General features: G+C 39.0%; 1 protein-coding gene and 1 pseudogene across 1 annotated transcript in view; one reads left to right on the forward strand and one right to left on the reverse strand.

Annotated features, from left to right (window-relative positions):
• LOC149266359 (DNA replication complex GINS protein SLD5-like) overlaps nt 1-21,425 on the forward strand; it is a 44,210-nt gene that overhangs the window by 9,018 nt on the left and 13,767 nt on the right. The window lies entirely within an intron of this gene.
• On the reverse strand, nt 1,537-20,166 carry LOC149266360 (mannosyltransferase APTG1 pseudogene; annotated as a pseudogene).

A 21,425-nucleotide genomic window follows, 5' to 3' on the forward strand; every position in this document is an offset into this window, starting at 1 on the left:
TAGATCTTTAGCTTGTGTTGTTTAAACTTTAAAGCCTTTTTGGCATTGAGCTTATGACTTGTGAAATTTGTGGAGTGTTGCTAAGCCTTAATTTTCCATCTATTAGTCCCTCTTTTATCTCCACCTCAAGTTTTTTGTTGAAGTTTTCAAGCTTTGACACACCTCCTCAAAAGTTACTCTCATTGTGACACTTTTCATGTCACTTAAACTTAGAACTTGCTAGTCCCAACAACATTCACTAATTTTTGGCAACTTTCCATTTTTGTAATATGGCATGCATCATCGAAGCTTTTAACTTTTTAATACTTATGACAATGTGAAAATCTCCTAGACTTTGAACCTTTCAAGCCTGTGTCATTTGATCAACTGCCTCTATCTTTTGATTTTTTGTATCAACCTATGGCACAAAGTTTGCAAGTTTTGAAGTTCAAAGTTACCACAACATGTTGCACAATGATGTACCTTTGGGTATCAATAAAGGTGCAATAAGACCGTAAGAGCCACAAAGCAAAAGAAACAAGTTTGGAACTTTCAATAATGTGCATCAGATCACATGTAAATGAAAGAGTGAAAACTCCAATCCTTATGATAGGGAGCAAAAGGAAAAGAATTTGCAAATGTTGCATTTTGCAAGCTACTTAAACTTTTCAACCTCACAAGAAAGTAAAACTTCAATATCAAGTAAATTGCAACAAAGAAAAGGGCTTATCATGATAAGTTGTAAATGAAAGTGACATGTTGCAAACATCATAACGACTGAAAGATTCAACTCACGAAACAAGACACATAAGAATGACTGAAAGATTCAACTCACACAACAACACACATAAGATGGATCAATAGCGATGTGCCACATCACAAGTTGCAGACCAGGCTGAGGCATCTTCAGACTCTGAACCAGATGATGTCTATGTAGCTCCTGATGATGATCCTGTGTCTAGTAGTGGTGATGAACTTGATGATTGATCATGTGTACACTGTAGACTTGTAGTAGGTCAATGGCCTCATAGCTTACAGCATTGTTTTTGGACTTTATAGGCCATTTAGAGCCTCATTGCGTATGTATTTTACTATTTTGTCAATGATATGTATTGCACTCGGTGCCATTTTGATATATTCACCTTTACATGGTATATACATGAGCAAACTTCGCATATTTTGTTTGGAATCATGGTTTTAAATCTTAAAAATCGTTTTGTTTCATTAAAACTTAATTATTTAATGTATTTTTCTAAATCCGGTTCGTTTAGACCTAACCAGTCCTGGTTCGACTGGTTCCAGTCGGTAAACCGGTTCATTAGGTGGACCGGTCCGGTCACTGGTTCCAGTTTTTAAAACATTAAACTGTACTCAAGAACTGGAATCTTAAGATTATGAAAGGGTCCCACAGACTTCTTGATACAAAAATCATTACCAACCCCAGCTTCCCCAACCTTTTCTCTTGGTTTTTCTTTCTTTTTATACATTTTTTGAAAAACTGTTTCAGTTACAAGTCTGTAACTAGCTCATAACTAATTAATAACTGAAAACATTTAGCTAACTATGTGCTACCCATTTTTCCCAATCTGAAGCGAGAGCAGAATGCACAAAACATAATATATCAATGGAAAAGAGACCAAAGTAATTACGAGTACCACAAATGCCAATATGTTGGTTAACACAGGTCTTTGAGCCTGCACCTTTAATTGCACTTATATCCACAGGACTACAGATTGTAAACATAGATATGGAAGAATGCAGGTCAGATGAAAGTGCCTCTGCACCATTGTCACTGTCACTGTCACTGCTTGGGGAACAATCCAGGAAGTGCATGGTCGAATTTCGGTGTAGTGAAGCATAATATGGAGTTGCATGGCATTGCATTAAGAAAGTCACACTCTGCACTTGATATTTGTCTGCTTCCCTGGCAAGAAAAACCATCACAGCTTCACTCCCTCTCTGTCTGATGTACTAAACTCATATACAAAGCTGCTGGAATATTTGTTAGAAGGCCAACAACCATAAAGCATTTCCATGATGAACACTTTTGAGTATTACCTGACTTTCCTAGTTTTCTTTGTGGAAAATCAGGTTTATCTAGTTCAGCCAATAAGTATCCACTAAACGTCAATGTGATTGGAAGCACTGGAAAAACAAACCTGAATTCTTTGTGACCAAGGTGACTAAACTCCCAATGCCCATTCAATCAGTCTAGCTAGCCGCCATTCTTTTGAAAGCCAAATACCTGCAACTGAAATGGGTAGGAAATTATAAACTATTGCTGGAAAACTCTGTGTGAAGTACCAATGCCATGGGTGGGTTCCATGATAATCTCTACCAGCGAAAAAGAGATTGAATTTCAAAAAATTCAGAGGCACGAAGATCCATGAGCCATACATCCAGCTATCCAATAAACATGTGGCAATCAGCACAGTGGTCCCTATGTGAAGGACATTAAAAATAAGAAACTTTATTTTGTCCCGTGTCTCATAGAAATGTAAGATGCCAATGTACAACCACACTATTGCACTTGTAGATTGAATGGCACAAGATAATGCTGCAAAATTGGAAAAACAAAGCTAATTTTCTAGACATGGGAGAGTCACATGCTTGACTAGAAAGGAAATTATGAAATGGCCAGTAAAACAGAGACATGGTAGTCAACACTGTCTCCAAGTTATTTGACAAGGTTTGAGTAACGCAGAAAAACATAAACCAGTTGGACGTCTGACAAAAGGTGCCCAATGTGAAACATGCTTGCCATAAATTTGGTCAGCTAGCTTGTACAAATAGAGATCTCCAATGGCAGCAAATATCGACTGGAGAAGCCGAGGAGTCTTTGTCCAAAAACCACTCGATGTGCAGCTTCTAGAGCTTGCCAATGTTCATCCGAATTGAAATAGGTATGTATAAGCAAAGCATTGACACCTCTGAATAACAAACAGCCTATGAAAACATTTCTTTCTATACAAAATTTAAGACTATCATCATCACTCCTGACTTGCTTCTGTTCCTTGGAGAAAAGGTCACACCTTCTTGTAGCACCATTATATATATCCTCAAATGAGAAAATAACCAACATTTAAATCAACGCTTTGTACCTATGTGTGTCTGCTGGCACATATTCGAGTGACAGACGAAATGACCCATCAAATTGTCAACATTTTCTTTTGTGAATGCATTTCAAACTTGAACACTCTTGACACTTGTTCTCGGCAAGTGATCCTACTGCTATCTATTCAATAACAGAAATTAACAGAAATAGGTGGGTAAGGTTGTGGAAAAATAGAGGGACATCTTCTCCTCGCCCAGAGGGGTATCTTTGCACTATCAGGTCAAGCATGCGATTGATCTGACTCCTGGAGCACCTCTACCCAGTGGGCCGATATACTGTCGCTCTATTATGGAAAATGAAGAAATCAAATGACAAATCTAGGAGTTGTTTCAAAAAAGGCACATCCAACAAAGTTCCTCACCTTGTGGGAGCTCGATTGTACTTGTATAGAAGAAAGATGGGACATGGAGACTCTGCGTTAACTATTGAGCACTAAATAAAATCACTGTCAGAAACAGGTATCCAAGGCCACATATTGATGACCTTCTTAACCAGCTCAAGAGGGCTAAGTATTTCAGCAAGATCTATTTGAAGTCTGGTTATCACCAGGTTCCAATAAAACTCACAGATGTGTAGAAGACCACCTTCAAATCCAAGGAAGTCCTTTTTGAGTGGTTGGTCATGCCTTTCGGGTTGACAAATGCCCCCGCAACTTTTACAAGGTCGATGGATGACATCTTTTTGCTCTTTACCAACTCTTTCGTAGTTGTCTATTTGGACAACATCCTCATCTTCAACAAGAATTGGGAAGAGCACTTGCAACACATTCAACAGGTCTTTTAGACCTTGCGACAACACAAACTATGTGCCAACTTGGAGAAATGCACTTTTGGCATGAGCCGGGTTCAATATCTAGGTTACATCATTGATGAGCAATGCATGTATGTGGATTAGGCGAATATCCAAGTCATTCGGGATTGGCCAGCCTCGATCACTCTAACAGAGCTTTGCAACTTTTTAGGCCCATGGTTGCGGGGGTGCGGCTGCCCCCGCTTCGAATCACTCTTGGAGCACATTCCCACCAAAAAAAATCGCTTCTTGGTTTTTTCACAATTTTTTTATCACAAAGATGTTCCAAATGCAATTTTTTTCAAAGAAACAATATTTTTTGAGTAGGGCAACCTAATATTCAAGCCTATGGCCCTAGTATTGATATGCAATTCATGGTAATGTAAAATTCACATTCTCCTATATCTTTCATTTTCATCCTTTTACTTATATTTTTAACATTATCATGAAATGCCACAGGATGTTTGAGAGTGGTTTCAACCTCGTTGGATTTCATTTGGAGAAAGTAGAATTTTATATCTCACTCAAAATTCAACAGACTTATCAAACTTTCAGGATTTTAGGATTGGGGGGATTGCAATGTATCCATTGGATTTTGTCATGTGCTAGGGTATGAGACTCATATTTAATCAAGAGTACCAAGCCCTCTATGTACCTTGATGTTAGTGACATTGGTTGTAGAACTCCTCTATCATGACCCTACTAAAAATGTACCCACCACTCAAACAAAATCTTGACTTGACATGCTACATTTTTTCTATCTTATGTTAATTGCTTAGAGGTTGATATTAATGACAAAGAGCCCAAGATAGGCAATGATTTTGATGAGATGTAGCTATTTGTTGTAGCATGATTTTTTTGGATGTTAGAGGCCATCTATAGCCTATTTGTTGATGTATTTTTGGTTCAGAGATGGATTGCACTTGATTCTATTTTGGTTATGTGTACCCTTACATGCTATATAAATGGGAACTTGTAACTTGTGGACGTGGTTGATGAAAATTATAACTTCTAGATGATTGATGTTATATGGTTTAATCCATGTTTTTTATATCGAATTCATCATTCTACATGCTTTTGTTGATATATATGCATCAAAATATATAAAAATATATACTATATAAAAATTCGCTCCCGACCCAGGTGCTTTTGAAAATGTCGCTCCCCGCTCCCGCTCCCAAGTAACCTTGTTTGGGCCTTGCCAATTTTTATTGGAGGTTTGTATTGGGATTCTCTCATATCACTTGGCCTTTGAGTCCAGTTACCAAGGGCAGGACAAAAGCAAAGTTTTTTTTGGTTTGAATCCCAACAAAAGGCATTCGTTGAGCTGAAGCACTGCCTTTGTTTTACACTAGTACTTCCATTGTTAGATCTACAACAATCATTTGAAATTGAGACAAACACCTCCGACTATGCTATTGGTGTAGTTCTCACCTAACAAGGGCATCCAGTGGTGTATCACAGTGAGACACTTTTTGATACAATTCGGAAATACCCCGCTTGTGATAAAGAGACGTATTCCATCGTGCAGGTTTGCCGGCAATGGAAACATTACATTTTGGAAAAGGAGACAATCATCCACACAGATCACTGATCGCTCTAGTTTATACGGACACAAGGGAATTTGCAGAACGATCGCCATCAGAAGTGGTCCACATATCTGCAACAATTCCATTTGAACATTAAGTACAAGAAGGGCAGGACAAAAGCAAAGTTTTTTTTGGTTTGAATCCCAACAAAAGACATTCATTGAGCTGAAGCACTGCCTTTGTTTTACACTAGTACTTACATTGTTAGACTTGCAACAATCGTTTGAAATTGAGACAGACGCCTCCGACTATGCTATTGGTGCAGTTCTCACCTAACAAGGGCATCTAGTGGTGCATCACAGTGAGACACTTCTGATACAATTCGGAAATAACCCCCTTGTGATAAAGAGATGTATTCCATCATGCAGGCTTGCCGGCAATGGAAACATTACATTTTGGAGAAGGAGACAATCATCCACACAGATCACTGATTGCTCTAGTTTACATAGACACAAGGGAATTTGCAGAACGATCGCCATTAGAAGTGGTCCACATATCTGCAACAATTCCATTTGAACATTAAGTACAAGAAGGGCAACGCCAATCATGTTGCAGATTGCCTCAGTCGTCCCCTAGTTGCAACACTCACCACTGTTCTCAACTCTTGTGGCCACGAGACCTATGGATGGCCACAACTATACAAAAATGATCCAAAGTTTGCCACAACATACCAAATACTAGTGGATGGCAAGCAAGTTCTAGACTTCCACCTCCAGGACGCATTATTATGCTACTTGGGCCACCTTTGTGTTCCTTCAAGTGAGCATGCCAAGCTGATTTGGGAAATAACCCCCTTGTGATAAAGAGATGTATCACAGTGAGACACTTCTGATACAATTCGGAAATAACCCCCTTGTGATAAAGAGATGTATTCCATCATGCAGGCTTGCCGGCAATGGAAACATTACATTTTGGAGAAGGAGACAATCATCCACACAGATCACTGATTGCTCTAGTTTACATAGACACAAGGGAATTTGCAGAACGATCGCCATTAGAAGTGGTCCACATATCTGCAACAATTCCATTTGAACATTAAATACAAGAAGGGCAACACCAATCATGTTGCAGATTGCCTCAGTCGTCCCCTAGTTGCAACACTGACCACTGTTCTCAACTCTTGTGGCCACGAGACCTATGGATGGCCACAACTATACAAAAATGATCCAAAGTTTGCCACCACATACCAAATACTAGTGGATGGCAAGCAAGTTCTAGACTTCCACCTCCAGGACGCATTATTATGCTACTTGGGCCACCTTTGTGTTCCTTCAAGTGAGCATGCCAAGCTGATTTGGGAGGCGCATTACAGTCGGGTCACAGGACACTTTGGTGTGGAGAAAACTATGGCCGTACTACAGAAGCATTTTTATTGGCCAAATCTCCGACAGGATGTTGCAAAATACATCAGATCCTGCACTGCATGTGCTATCGCCAAGCCAACCATTAAGAAGTAAGGCTTGTATACTTCGTTGCCTACTCCTAGCCGACCCTGGGAATCCATCTCCATGGATTATATGTCTGGCCTTCCTTCTACCAAGCATGGCAACGACTATGTATTTGTGGTTGTCGATAGATTTTCTAAGATGACCAGCCACCTGCAAGAAGAATATCACAACAGAAGACACTGTACAATTCCAGTGTGGGTACATTTTTGGGTTTCGTAGACCATTATATCAGATCAGAATAACAGGTTCCTAAGCACATTCTGGTTGAATCTTTGGTCATTGTTGGACACCAAGCTCACCAAGTCGACTGCATTCCACCCCAGACTAAAGGCTAGACAAAGGTTGTCAAAAAGATGATTGTGCACATATTGCGCATGTACAACTCCAAGCATCCACGAACATGGGATGAGAGTTTTCCCTATGTGCAACGATAGTTTTAAAAACCGATTGGCATGAACTGGAAACCGATCAAACCGGCTAGTTCATTAGGCAACCGGGTCGAACTGGGCAAAAAACCTAGTTTAAATGTTGACTTTGCCAAAAAATCACAAAAAACCGGTCAAATCAACCGGTTTCTGACAGAACCTCGATTGATTTATGGTCAAACCGTCCGGTTCTATCATAAATCGGTCAGTTCATTGCCAAGGCCGCGACAGATGGTGACAAACACACACAAACTCGTTTTGGAAGCTTTCTGGGTGTTTTGGAGGGAAAGTAAGGGTTGTTTCCCTCCAAAAATACCCTCTCCAAGCCCTTAAAAGGAGCTCACCCCCCTCATTTGCTTCACACATCTCATTTGTAGTTTTTGTGAGTTTCATTGAGAGCTTGGAGAGTGTTGAATTTTTGTTGGAGTAGTGGAACAACAGAGAGTTTGAGCTAAGTAGTTGCCACCATGCCTCCAAAAGCCAAGGATACTGCGTGGACTCATTGTGATATGATTGATGGAAAAATGATATGCAAATATTACCAAAAATCTATTGAAGGAGGGGGTATTAACAGGTTCAAGCAACAACTTTGCTGGGATAGGAGGCCATGTAAAGTCATGTGGAGCACCAAATGAGGTAATAGGGCAAATTAGGGCAGGATACCCTCAAAAGTTTGAGACTCAAGTCACTGAACCAACAAAGAAGTTTGTGACTCAAGCAATTGCAAAGGTTGGGAGTCGACACTCAACCAACTAAGTTTGATCATGATGGGAAGTTTCAACTTTCAAAGTTTCAAGTGATAATGTTGATTACTAATATCATATATGTAGACTTGTAGTAGGCTAGTGGTCCCATAGCTTGTAGGATTTTGTTTTTGGACTCTAGGGGCCATTTAGAGCCTCATTGATTATATATTTTGTTGCTGATATGTATTGTACTTGGTTCCATTTTGATATTTTCACCTTTACATTGTTTATATATGAGCAAACTTTGCATATTATGTGTTTATTGGTTTGGAATCATGGTTTTAAATCTTAAAAATTGTTTTTTTTTCATTAAAAATTAATTATTTCATGTGTTTTTTGAAACCAGTTCATTGAGATCTAACCATTCCCAGTTTGATTGGTTTCGGTTTGAAACCCGGTTTATTAGGTGGATCGGTGCGGTCACTGGTTCTTGTTTTTAAAACTATGTGTGCAACACAGCTATAACAGTGCCTTCTATAGCTCGACTAGCCAGAGCCCCTTTGAAGTGGGCATGGGATTTCAACCATTATGTCTCCTTGATATTGCACTGCCTTTTGCATCTACACAGGAAGAATTTGCCCATGTTCAGTTTGAAGCTGATAAAGGCACCAGGTTTGTTGGGTGCATTCAGCACATTCACCACTAGGTTCATGACATCTTGGAGAAAGTCAATGCCAAGTACAAACAACGACATGATCAACATTGGGTGCCACATAAGTTTTAGGCGGGTGACAAAGTTTGGTTACAACTATAGAAAGAATGCCTTGCCGAAGCCCATCAGAAGCTTTGACCACTCTAATATGGGCCTTACACCATCACCAAGGTTGTGGGCGACAAAACTTTTGAGCTCAATATCCCCCCATTCCTTGGCTTGCACTCCATATTCAATGTGGACCATCTTTACTATACTTTCCACCATTGCTGGACACATCAAACATTGCTAAGCAGTTGACACCAACAAAGCTCAACCCAGACTGCATTGAACATGCCACAGCTGATGGAATCATGGACACACAGATTAAGAACACTTGCAAATAGAGGATCCAACTGCATCGAGTTGTCAAAGTTGGCTAGCTCTTGCACGAGGACAAATGGCTCACCAGGAAACAAATTCAACAGAAGTTTCCCCATCTCATGGAGGCACTCAACGTAGGAGGGACCATTGCTTCCTAAGGGGGTAGGACTGATCTAGGTGGATATTGGTGGCCACTCGCCTATTCCACTTGGACCCCCTACACTGTTTCTTTATGTTTCCTTAATTGTAGCACATTTTACTATTTTTGGTAGTTTTTTTGGTTCCTAAACTTCCAGAGCTGTTTTGAGGCGCCCTAAACGACGTTTTAAAAAAAAACAGGAAAATAGGAAGCCTATTGTAGGGGTTTGTAGTCGAAAATTGAAGTCTTCTAATAGATTTTTCTAAGAAAGTATCATATGCGTCAAATGGAGATTGTATGCCAAAGAGACGACCCTGGGAAGTTGGTATACCAGCTAACCCTAACAAGGCCCTTTTGGAGCTCCATCTACTAGGATTAGGTTTTTCGATGTTTAAGGTTTTCTTTTGTTCCTCAATAATAAAAAGGCCTTTGAGCTCCATTGTAACATAGTTTAGTGGCATGTAGCTGTCACATCTCTTCTTAGAGATAAACTACCATTGCCCGAGCTAGTTTATTTCCATTCTGCATGTAAACAATTTTCAGCATTTGTTGTTAATGAATTGAAGTTCTAATGTTCGATGTAGCTCTGCATTTCTGTTTGTATTTGTATTTCATTTCGTTCCTACATAAATCTGGATCAATGTGCTTTTTGAAATGATGGTTTAAGGAACACCACAAACCAAATCCATTACCAAGCATCCAACAAAGAACAACCTTGAGATCATATATTGAACTTTATGAGTGGACATGACGATTGACTTATATCAACAATCAATGCATCCACGGTTCATACCATTGTGACATGAAGAGATGTTTTGAGGGCATAGATTTAAAGGGTACACTACTGCACACTATCATTTTATCCATGAAATAATGAAGGCCACGAAAAAGGAAGTTGTGGAGGAATGTATCATAGATGATGAATTATTCCCTTTGAGCTCTTCAAAATGGCTTGGAAAGGCATGAGCAAGAAAGGTGTCATTCTCTGCAATGATAAATGGCTCAAACCCCCATTCAACGATAATAAGGAACCATCCAAGGGCTAGTGAAAACCTTTGTCACCTCTTGAGGGAAGATGTGATGAGAATACCTAATTGAATTCCCATGACACCCTTAGGGGCCTTGGCCATGACCCTCCAACCATATTCATATTCATGGTTGAACGAAGCCATGAAAATTGAGGAGTTGAAGTCTTCTACTAGTGGTGGTTTAAAGTTGGCCACCAAATCTAGAACTAGGCTTGAAGCAGTTCTTGAAACAATTTTGAATTTGGCTAGAAGTTGAAGTCTCTTATGAAGTGGAAGTGCTCCTTGAAAATGGTTTAAAGATGACCAAAAACTGATGAAGTGAATAGTATAAACAAAAATCTTCTATTGGTGGTTTAGGCTGGCTACCAACCAAGTCATGCTCATAGAACATGTATCTATCTCTGGCTACAACTTTGAATTTGGCTATGGTTGATGACTCTGGCTCTAGGCTCTAGCAATTGGCTATGCCTTATGACTTTGGCTCTAGGCTCTAGCAACTGGCTCTGGTTCAAGTTATGGCTCAAGGTCACTTGATATTTCTTTGAAGAGGGTAGTTGCTCATCAATTCCCCTTAGAAAATGAAGATATCTCTATTGCAAGATGTGTCAATACTCGAGAATGAACTCTAAGGTATGATCGATATATCTTCTTGGATGTTGAAGACCATTGCCAAGAAGTGATCCACCAAGGTGAACCTTTGTTCATGCAGGAGTTTTGTTTTTGGAACATTTGTTTGAATGATGAGTATGTTTGCCACAATGCTCACTAGGGTGAAGATCAAAATGCCAATCTTTCACATGCCAACTCGATCACAATGTTGGCATTTGAGAATTTGAAGTGTTTGTGGAAGATGCAGAGTAAGTGAAGGTGAGTTGTCTTGAAGAAATCCAACACTCTAAAACTGGATGGGTTTGGAATAGTCTGGAATGTGAAAGGACACATCATTGTCATATCTGAGATCGATTCTATGCTTGTTGATGAATTTTTCCTAAGGTCTGATGATGGGCTTGGGAAATGGACACTGAACCTTTGCATCTTCATGTAATATGATCCTAAAATGGCCTTACTGATTTGATTAGGTGTTGGGTGCTAATAAGAGCCTGTCTCAAATTCAAAAAGTGAATTTGTTTGAACAAGAACTAGTTCAAAATGACGACTCTTCTGTTGTAGTTCATCTCGCTAGAGATTCTAGTTGGAGAAACTAGTTGGAGAAACTTGATTTTCTCCTGTGCATCTTGTAGATAGATTTTAATATCCACAAAAGTGGCTTTACTGATTTTCACTGTGTTGTCAGTGGCAAAGTGTATCAGAATATTTAGTAACTCTAGTAACTTGACAATTTTAGCCATTTTCCAAACAACTCAAGCTGAACAAAAGAATGGGTGTAGTCAATGCTTTGAGTCCTCCATTAACCAACCGCTGAAGGTACAATATTCAAAAGGCTGAAGGGACAAATACTGATGACAACAACTATAGCTAACAATGATTGGATATGATCTACCAACATGAAGCAAGGACATTTCGTACATTCACTTACAACAAAAGGGTCTTGAAGCAACTTTGCGTTTCATAAGTCGGAGAAAAATGGAAATGAATAAGAGTGGCTTGGATAAAAGCCTCTACAATGTCAAAATCTGTAATGACGAGGCGATGACTCTGGCCTCAGGGGTCAGAGCAACTAGACTTTGACTTGTCCTCCTCCTAAGGGTATGACGAAAACCTTTTCGACAATCTTAAGGATAATAATTCTAAGCAGAACTGGTGTATTACTGTCGAAGTCACTAATATGAGAATATCAAATGTTGCAGTAGGGGTATCACAATCTTCGGTGCGAAACAATCACAGTCTTCAAGAGGATTATGAATGTAGATGTTTATTGTTGATTCTTGCCCAAAACAATGTCAATTGATGCAATTGTAGCCATGGTTGATGCCAATTGATATCTTGTGGTATGATTCTCACATGCAACAAGTTCGAGTTCACGAAAGCTCCCATACGCACCTCTACTTCACTCTTGCAAACATAGGCAATGACCTTTATATTGGTTCCTAGTCTCCACAACTGTAATAGGGCCTAGATGCAAAGATGTCTACAAATCGGTGGTGGAGATGTAACAGATCTTGAATGAACTACTATTCAATAGTGAAATGGATAGAAATCTTTGTAATAAAACCTAAGCAAGAGAGAATCATTGTCTACAAAGGCATTTTCTGGACTGTTGATGCGTGATTATCGTTGTTCAGTTTGATTTGCAGGTGTTAAATGTGAAACCCAATGAATACGTCGACACCGACTGCCACTGACAACAACATCCGATGTTGACTCTGTTGGCATTATGGCACAGCTTTGGCACTATGGCACAGGTGTTGTCCTTGATGGCAACTCACTCAAAGGGCAGATCACAGTTCAGGCTCTCAGAATGAAAGAAAATGAGGTATACGCAGGTTCATCTTAACAAAATCGCGTATACACGCGGGTGTACTGATCAAAAGGCGCGTATACGTATGCACGCACTTTCATGCAAAGAAAAGCGCGTACATGTGGGAAAACTTATGGGTGGTCCATGGTATTTAGTCCGTCTTATTTGAACCTATGGTTTTGGTCCTTGGTATTGCATCCAAAGTGTTGAACCCAGGCATTGAGTCCCTTGTATTGGATCTCTATGGTTTTGGACCATGGTGTGAGTAAGGCCTAAGTCTATAAAAAGGGAAGGAGATCATTTGGCAAGGATGTAACTGAAGTATTGAATATCTTATGAAGAGCAAGATCGAGAATACTGTCATTGGGTTATGGTGCATAACTAGATCTGAATCAAGGAGGAACCTGAGCGCAAGGAGAAGAATAAGTTCTATTGATGGGTCAAGATCTTAACGCGGTTTGAAGAGAAATTTGTACGCAGGTTCAACACAGCAGAGGCGCGTATACACGTTGGTTAGCTAACGTAAAACAACGTATATGCTGGATGCCCTTGATACAGAAGCGTATGCACGCAGGTTCCATATATTGAAGTAGCGTATATCTCATGAAATATGTTTTAGCTACTTCTGTTTATTGCTGCAGTATTTTGGGTTCAGGATTGGTGTTTGGTTACTAGTACTGTTTTCTGGTTACAACATTCTGAGAAGTTATTGGTTGATTTAGTATTTGTTTGTACAAAGGAGGATGGTTAATGCATATATACTTGATGTTTGATTGATATTCATGGATCTAGTCTGAAAATTTATGAAACGAGGTCCCTGGAAGAAAAGAGAAGGTTGTAGCCTTCTGTAGGTCAGCACCTATGTACTAGTACCTCAGCTAGTACAAGAGCTAAGGGGGTTGTAGCTCCCTTCCAGAAGAAGCTGGAGAACGAGAGAAGGTTGTAGTCTTCTGCAAGTAGCAGCCTGCGTACTGGTATAAGACTGCACCAGTACAGAAACATTGTAAAAAGAAGTTTCTAATTGAAAGAAGATAGAGACGAATTGCAGCAGGTGGTTTTCACCCACATTGGGTTTCCACCTTATATCTTGTATTCTTATGTGTGATTGCTTGTTCTGTTTCACTGTTCTTGGTTACTGTACATATGGTTTGATGCACAGATTAATGATCAACATCTGAAGAATAATTTAAATTACAAGTATGCTAATATACGCTTGTTTCCTTAACTGAAGTTGCGTACATACGCGATATTTACTAACTGAAGTAGCGTATACAAATCTGATTGTGAAATGAAAAATAATTGATCTGATAATACTGATTCACCCCCCCTCTCAGTATTATTTCCAACAGACTCTCCAATACTCCATCGCCCCCAACCTACCACACCGTCCATTGACTTCACTGTGCAGTCATGTATTCCACATGAGAGAATTAGAGAATTCTAGAGCTTCTGTCATCTATAAATTTGTAATCTTTCCTCTGCTTGAGCAATCCAAGCAAGGCCAAGGTCTGTCTAGTAATGTGAAGTTGTGATTTTGTTCTCCAGTTGTTAGTTGTTTTATTTCTATTCTACTGTCTCTATCTGTGAATAAATTTTATTCTCTGCTGTTCTTCTCTGATCCCATCAATTGGTATCAGAGCAATAGATCAATGCTTATGCTATATAGGCTTGCTCAAGAATGAAGGACCGCTAGTGAAGAAATCAGGGATGTTGCGGCCAAATCTAGTCTGTTTGAACGTCTAGGGAGGATCTGAACCAGAAAATCGTGCCAATTGCGGATCGCAAATAAAGGATGTGTTTTTTCAGCTTTTCTTGGTGCACTTTACTCTCATAGCTTAGTATGAAGGCTAGGTATCATCAACTCAGCTACAATTGGTGCCAAGTCTGTTAGTTTTCTTTGTATAAATTGATTGTTAGTGGCGGTTTATTAAGAAATAAGTAAGTTGATTAAGTGGGCAATGATTATATATAAAACAATTTTTATAATTCCTTTATCTCTTAAACTTGAGAATGAGGGTTGGAAGTCGTGTAGTCTAATTTGGCCTTATTAAAGGAAAACATAAGCACAATTGTATCATTCTTGCCCCAAAGGACCAATCATATACTAGTAAAATATGGTAGCAACGAGTTGTTTATCTTGCTACGTGCTATTTTTATTTGGGATTTAGTTTATATTAAAAAAAGGAAGGGTAAGGAAGAGTTCATAGTTTTTATATAATTTTTATTAAAGGATATTTATTTTGGCCTTTAATTTTAAAACAAAAAGGGTGTAATAATTGAAGTTTTATCTTATAAGTAGAGTTTTGATTTTTGAGGGCGTGAACTTTATTATGGAGACAACAACATTAATTGATATGGAGAAGTTGAGCGGGGCTAATTTTGCCCTATGGAAATCACAGATGGAGGATAGACTGATTTTAAAAGATCAGTGGTTGCTGATTGAGGGTGTAACAAAGAAACCCTCATCGATGATAGATGAAGAGTGGAATAAGCTAGATAGAAAGGCGATTGCGACAATTCACCAATATCTAGCAAAGAATGTGTATTTTAATGTGTCCAGAGAAAAGCTGGCAAAATGATTATGGAAGAAGCTCCATGATCTATATGAGAAGAACACAACATCAAAGAAATTGTTCTTAATGAAGAAACTTTATAATCTCAAGATGAAGGAGGGTGCTTCGGTTGTTGAGAACTTGAATGAATTCAATATTATTACTAGTCAGCTTGCCTCTGTAAAAATCATTTTAGATGAAATTAAAGTTATTTTGTTAATGTGTTCTGTTGTATAGGCACCACAACAATGCTCAGGATGGGGGTTGTCACTTTGATCCCGCCCTCTCCATTATAGCTGCCTCCCAACATTAGACTATGGGGGATAGTCCCTATGGAATGAGATGAAGGAAAACAAGCTGGAAACCAACTTGTTTAGGAGACACGGATGAGTGGCCTAGCCAATTGGTTAAATTTGAGCAAGATTATTGATTAGATTATATTTTAGAGTATGAGACCAGTGCCTTAGTGGAGTCACAAATTCTTGCTTTCTATAATTGGAACCGAATGACCAGATGGATTGAATGCTTGACTAACATATATGATATGCAAGACCTAGGACCTATGTGAGATGCAATGATCTTGGTAAATTTTAATTAGATGCCTAGTCTAAGTGTAACCTTTTCCCCAACGGGAAGCAAATAGTGCCTTGATACTTTCCCTTGTGTTCCACTCACCAAGTGTCTTTGGTGATGCAGACACTGTGACTTTGACGACTGCAAGGTCACTATGTTAACTACTAGGAGAAACTGAATCTCTCAAGCTAGTGTGAAAAGGGTTGCCCTATATTTCTATCAACCTAGCTTATGCTAGGAGGTAAATTATTAATGCAAGCTAGATTTAGGATGTTAAATGCAAGATGATGAGTGAGGTTATCTTGAATTAAGATTGTTTGAGTTTCTTAAGTACTTAAGTTATGATTACTCTTTATGCCAATAGTACTTAACAACAATGGGAAAAACGATCTTAATACAAGATGAGTGCTTAACGATACAAGTGCAAAATTCAACTATAGGTCAATCCACAAGATGCTTAAGTAAATCAACTTATCCACCAATGATTATCAACATAAGAACTCTATCAACAAGATAAACTTCAGATTTTGAGAGCACCGTTAGACAACCTTTAAGATCAAGATGAGATAAACCAATTTTCAGATTTATGACAATCTATATCAGCAGTAATAATTAAGAAATTCCAGACTTTATTAGTGTTATGACAACAATGAGGATGCCAATTTAAATCATGAAATTTTGCTCAACCATGAAACATAAAAATTTCTAATGACCAACAAATGTAAATTAACTTGTTTAGCCCACTTTATGATGAAATATTAAATGATATTTTCAGATCTGATATATTTATAACAACAGTGAATAGATCACAGATCAACAAACTAATGAGGCCCAAAACAGATGGTCAATATGCTCAAAAATAGTAAAAATGCACTAGAACTCAAAAATTTCAAATTTTAGGGCTTTTAGGAAGTGTGATTCAGAGATTTCAGAACTGATAAATTTATTACAACAATAAATTAATGATAGATCAAGAAGCTAAAAATACTAAAGATGATGCCCAAAAATGTCTAAAAATAGTAAGTCTTTACCAGAAACTTTATATTCAATTTTTTTGATTTTTATTAAGAATATGCTTCAAAAATATTTCAGACTTGAATTTCACAATTATGCAGAAAATTCCAGCAACCTAAAAAGTTAAATCTAGATCAAATTAGAGATGCCCAAGTGGCCAAAACTTGTGAAAATTTAGATTTTGCAATTCTAATTGATTTTGACTAATTAAAATGTGATTTTAGGGTTTAAACATCAATAATTTTACTGCTATAATAAAACTAAAGCAAAACAAGGGTTTAGATGTCAAATCCTAGGCCCAATGCCTTGAAGATCCCACAATTGAAATTAGTTGAAATTTTGCTATCATGTTTCCACTGGAAAAATATGAATTTTGAGACCTTAAGCTTGCAAAACCGCTAAGAATTTAGCCTTAAACTTCAGATTAGGGTTTCAAGTCATTTTAGGGCCAAAAAGGCCAGGAAAATGAAGAACAAGGCTAAGGAAGGTGAATTGGCAAGAGGAGGCCAAAAACTGAAAACTCGTGTCTCGATTTTTTTTTCTTCTCTTTCGGATCCGAATTTTGTCGTCAAATCTTCAGTAAATCTCCATGCAAAATTGTTTAGAGACTAGATCTTACCCCCAAGGGCCTAGATCTAGCTTTTCTCTCAATTGATTCCTTGATCCAATCTGCAAAAATGAAATAAAAACACCCAAACCCTAAATATATACAAAATGGATCTAAAACCCCAACCCAAGTTAGAAAAATAATTTACAAATAGATTTACAAATTATTTACAAGATATACAAATATGCAAGAGTTTTAAAAATTTTTAATTTATAGAAAAATATTTTTATGGCTTTCTTTGATGAATGACTAAAAACACATTAGAAACCCCAGTGTACACTATAGCCTTAGCGAAGATTTAATCCACCACACAAATATTTAGGATCCAAACAACAGTGATTTGTGCTCAAGTTTGTGAACTTGGAGGCCAATCACTGAAGTACATGTAAACACTATATATTTATCTCAAAATAATTTGTTAATGACATGGAGAATCAAACCACCTAAGATTAACCCAAAACTATCAATAATATGATTTTATCTCCATCTAATGAAAAAACAGATCTTACCAATATTCAACACAACATAGGAATGCCCGTAGTCAGTGCATACCACAAATCAATAAGCATGAACACCTTGAATTGCACTTCAAAGTCTTTATTGTGATAGAAAAAATAGTTCACAGCGGGAAAATAGCGTTACAAAGATGCTTCAGCAACAATTTTCTAGCCACAAACCAAATGACTAGAGACTCAACTAACTCTCTAATTTATAGATAAATCCTCCAAATGGAAAAATAACTAGTTTCTTTGATCTTTGTCAAAATAATCTTGACCGTTGATAAACACGTCAAGATCTTTTAATCTTGACTCTTATTTTTGAGGAATTTTCAAATTTATTATTTAATTTTTTTTTAATTAGTTCAAAATTTATTATTTGGAGTTAATTTCTTCAAAAAATTGACTTTGACTTAACCCCCAAGGTCTAAGGGTCCAAATTTTCTTGAAATATACAATATTCCTTTGGTGGAGGACCTTTAAAAATTCTCTTTTAAGACCCACAAATTTTTCCATTTGGAGAATTTATTTTCCTAAGACAATTTTTTTTGGTAAGCTTGGTAGTACTTTCTCTATTAATATTATCAGACCATAGTAATGTCTTTAACAAAAATTACAGGTGGCCTCAACTTGCCCGTAGGAAACCAGGTTGGCCACCTGTCTGCATTAAATGCTGTCCAAAATTTAAATAAGTTTTTCAACACCATCCAGGCAACATTAGCTGTTCTATCTACTATTAACTTCAACTTAGAAAAGTAAAGGCTAACCGACATATAACAAAATTCTGATTAGAGACCTGTTTCACTCGTCAGCTGAGTGCACAGGGGCTAGGGCTTTTGCATTGGACCTTGGGATTTCGCTCCTCTTCATATCATGTAGGCTTTGCTCGGTCTTGTTCAATGTGAGATTGCTTATGTACACTTGTATCTGGACTACAACAATTTCTCTATGAAGATCTTTCATGCTGGGCTCCATTGTTTGGGCCTCCTCCTATACATCTTGTTCCTTGTATAGTGGGCTACTGTATTTTTCATAACCCAATATTGCTGGATTGTTTGCCGAAACAACGTGTGTCGGCCTCTGGTGTTCCCCGGATCTTTCACCATAGCTTCCCATTCTTTTGTCTCTATGTCCTGATTGGTTATGCTGTCATTAAGTTCCCTCTCCCACTCTGCAATTTGAGCTCTTACCTCCGGCGGATTGCCAACCATATACGCGTTTATGAGGGTCTGCATGTGCTCCTTCCCAGTCCTGCCTCTTTTGTTAGGACCTCTGCTAGAGTTTTCTCCCCCCCCTTGTTCTTTTCCTTGCCTTCCCTATTCCTTTGGTTCCTCTTTTACCCGCCTCTTTTCTCTCTTTTGCCATACTGTCTTCGTTCCTGCGTTGTTTTTCTTTTCCCGAGCAACTCGCCAGTACTGGCTTGCTTGTTGGAGCACGATATAGGATCCGGACCTCCAAACGGTGTTGCACCCTGGTTTTTTTAATACCTAAAACATTAACAAAATAAATTTCTTTATCAGTCAGAATTCGTTTACACAGAGTGGTCTTAATTTTCTCTGCCCCGGGCTTGTCCACTCACTCTGGGCTTGGAGACTTGGGGTTGCCCTCCTTCTCCCCTTGTTTCCCCCTACCTTCTCTGGGACTAACAGGCTTTGGCCTCCCAAATCCTCTCCTCTCTGCTTATTCCCTCCCCAGCAAACAGGAACATGCGGGTCAACATTTGCAGATTTGCAGGAGTCCCAATTTTGGGTTTCCTTATCAGCATTCAGGGTCGCGTTTGAGGTTCCGGTCCAGGACTCTCTCCTCTCAGGTGCCCTCGCCTGAATTTTACCCTTGGTTATCCCATGAGGCCCGCAGCCGTTAGTCGGGTTTGGGCTCAGATCGAGCCAGGCTAACCATAGCCTTGCTGCTTTGACAATGATGGTTTCGGGCTCCCTGCCTGTGATGATTCTTTCTTCCTTCCCATGCCTCAGGTACCACCTGGCCGGAGCGGCAGGCTTCCTACTCTCTCCATTATAGAATTCCCAATGGACATCCCATCGGGCCTCATTCCCTCGATTCCCATCTACCCAGAGATACACTATAGATTTCTTGAGCCCCCTCACTCCAGCAGCATTCCAGGCATAGACTCTCCATTCGGTCGGGTTAGAATCCCAGACAACCCAGGTCTTGACTCGTTTTGAGTCTTGACTTCCCTCAGCCCACTCCTCGAATTCCTCTGTATAATTCATTTCTGCGATGCAAGCGAGAAGGGAAACTGGAGTAACATACCAATGCTTTGTGACGAAGCCCGTTATCCTCTCAACGTCCTCTAGCCCGCGTCCACCACCTTCCGTTGCACGTTCTTTCTACTTCTCTCTAGTCTGCCTTTGCCTCTTGTTGCTTTGTCTAGTTGCCCCACCTAACTTCCATACGACCCCCCACGTGCCCTCTTCCTCTTCCTGCTGCCCAATCTTTCATTTGATTTCCTCGGAATGAGGTTCCCCTGACCCTTCCATTACTACCTTCCATTACTTTACTTGTGTCGTTGGCTGTTTTTGCCGTTGGTTTCTTCCTGACTCCGTGCCTCTTGCCGTCATTAGTCTACCTGCCCTCTCGCTTAACCCCAAGCCTCCATCGCTCTCTTCCATCCTCGACCACACCTGTACTAGCTCAGTGCCCTCCTCTGCCCTGCCCTGTCCTGTGTGGTACCCCACCTGCCATCGCGTCTCTCCACATCCCAATACCCCATCTGTCCTTGGGCTTAGGTGGTTGGCTTTTGGCGCCTCTACCTCCCATCCCCTTTGGGCCACCTCGTCTGTCGTCTCCCCTTCTCCCCTGCCACACCCCGATCGGAGGTTCTAAAACAATTTAATTTGACTCTAATTAATTAATTTTTCTGGCTTAGGATTTAATTTAATTTTGCCAGAAAATTAATTAATTTACACATGAGGGGATTTAATTATTTTTCCAACCCTCTAATACATATGAATTTTCATTTACAAGACTCAAAGAGGGAATACACATTTGGTTTAGACCCTCAAGATACATAACCCATTTGTGACACAATATGAACTAGTAAATCAAGTGATCTGTAATAAAATAATTAAGCCAACTAGCTTAAATTATTCTCAAACCACTTTTACATCAGACTCGACTAGAACACTATGACTCGCCTAATAATTCGACAATAAATTTCACCCTAGCTTTGGGGTTTAATCTGGAGGAAAAAAACTCCTCTGATTAGTCATGTTGAAAAACACAGGTAATGAATGAGGTTAAAAAATCTCCTAGGATGAAATTCATCATCAAATTATAAACTTACCTAGGTTGTTACATAGACTCAAGGTTTTACTAAGATCATTTACAATACATAACTTACAGAATGGGATGACCATGACACATGGACTGCTGATATGTGATCCAATCCTTGTTGAAAAAGTTGGTGCTTCCGCTTACCTAAAACTTTGACAATTTGAGTGCAACATGTTTTATGCCAGACAACTGGGAA

The sequence above is a fragment of the Pinus tabuliformis genome, chromosome 6, assembly GCF_031772625.1.
Source record: "Pinus tabuliformis cultivar Carrire ecotype Pingquan chromosome 6, CPIR1, whole genome shotgun sequence".
In the NCBI taxonomy this organism is placed as follows: Eukaryota; Viridiplantae; Streptophyta; class Pinopsida; order Pinales; family Pinaceae; genus Pinus; species Pinus tabuliformis.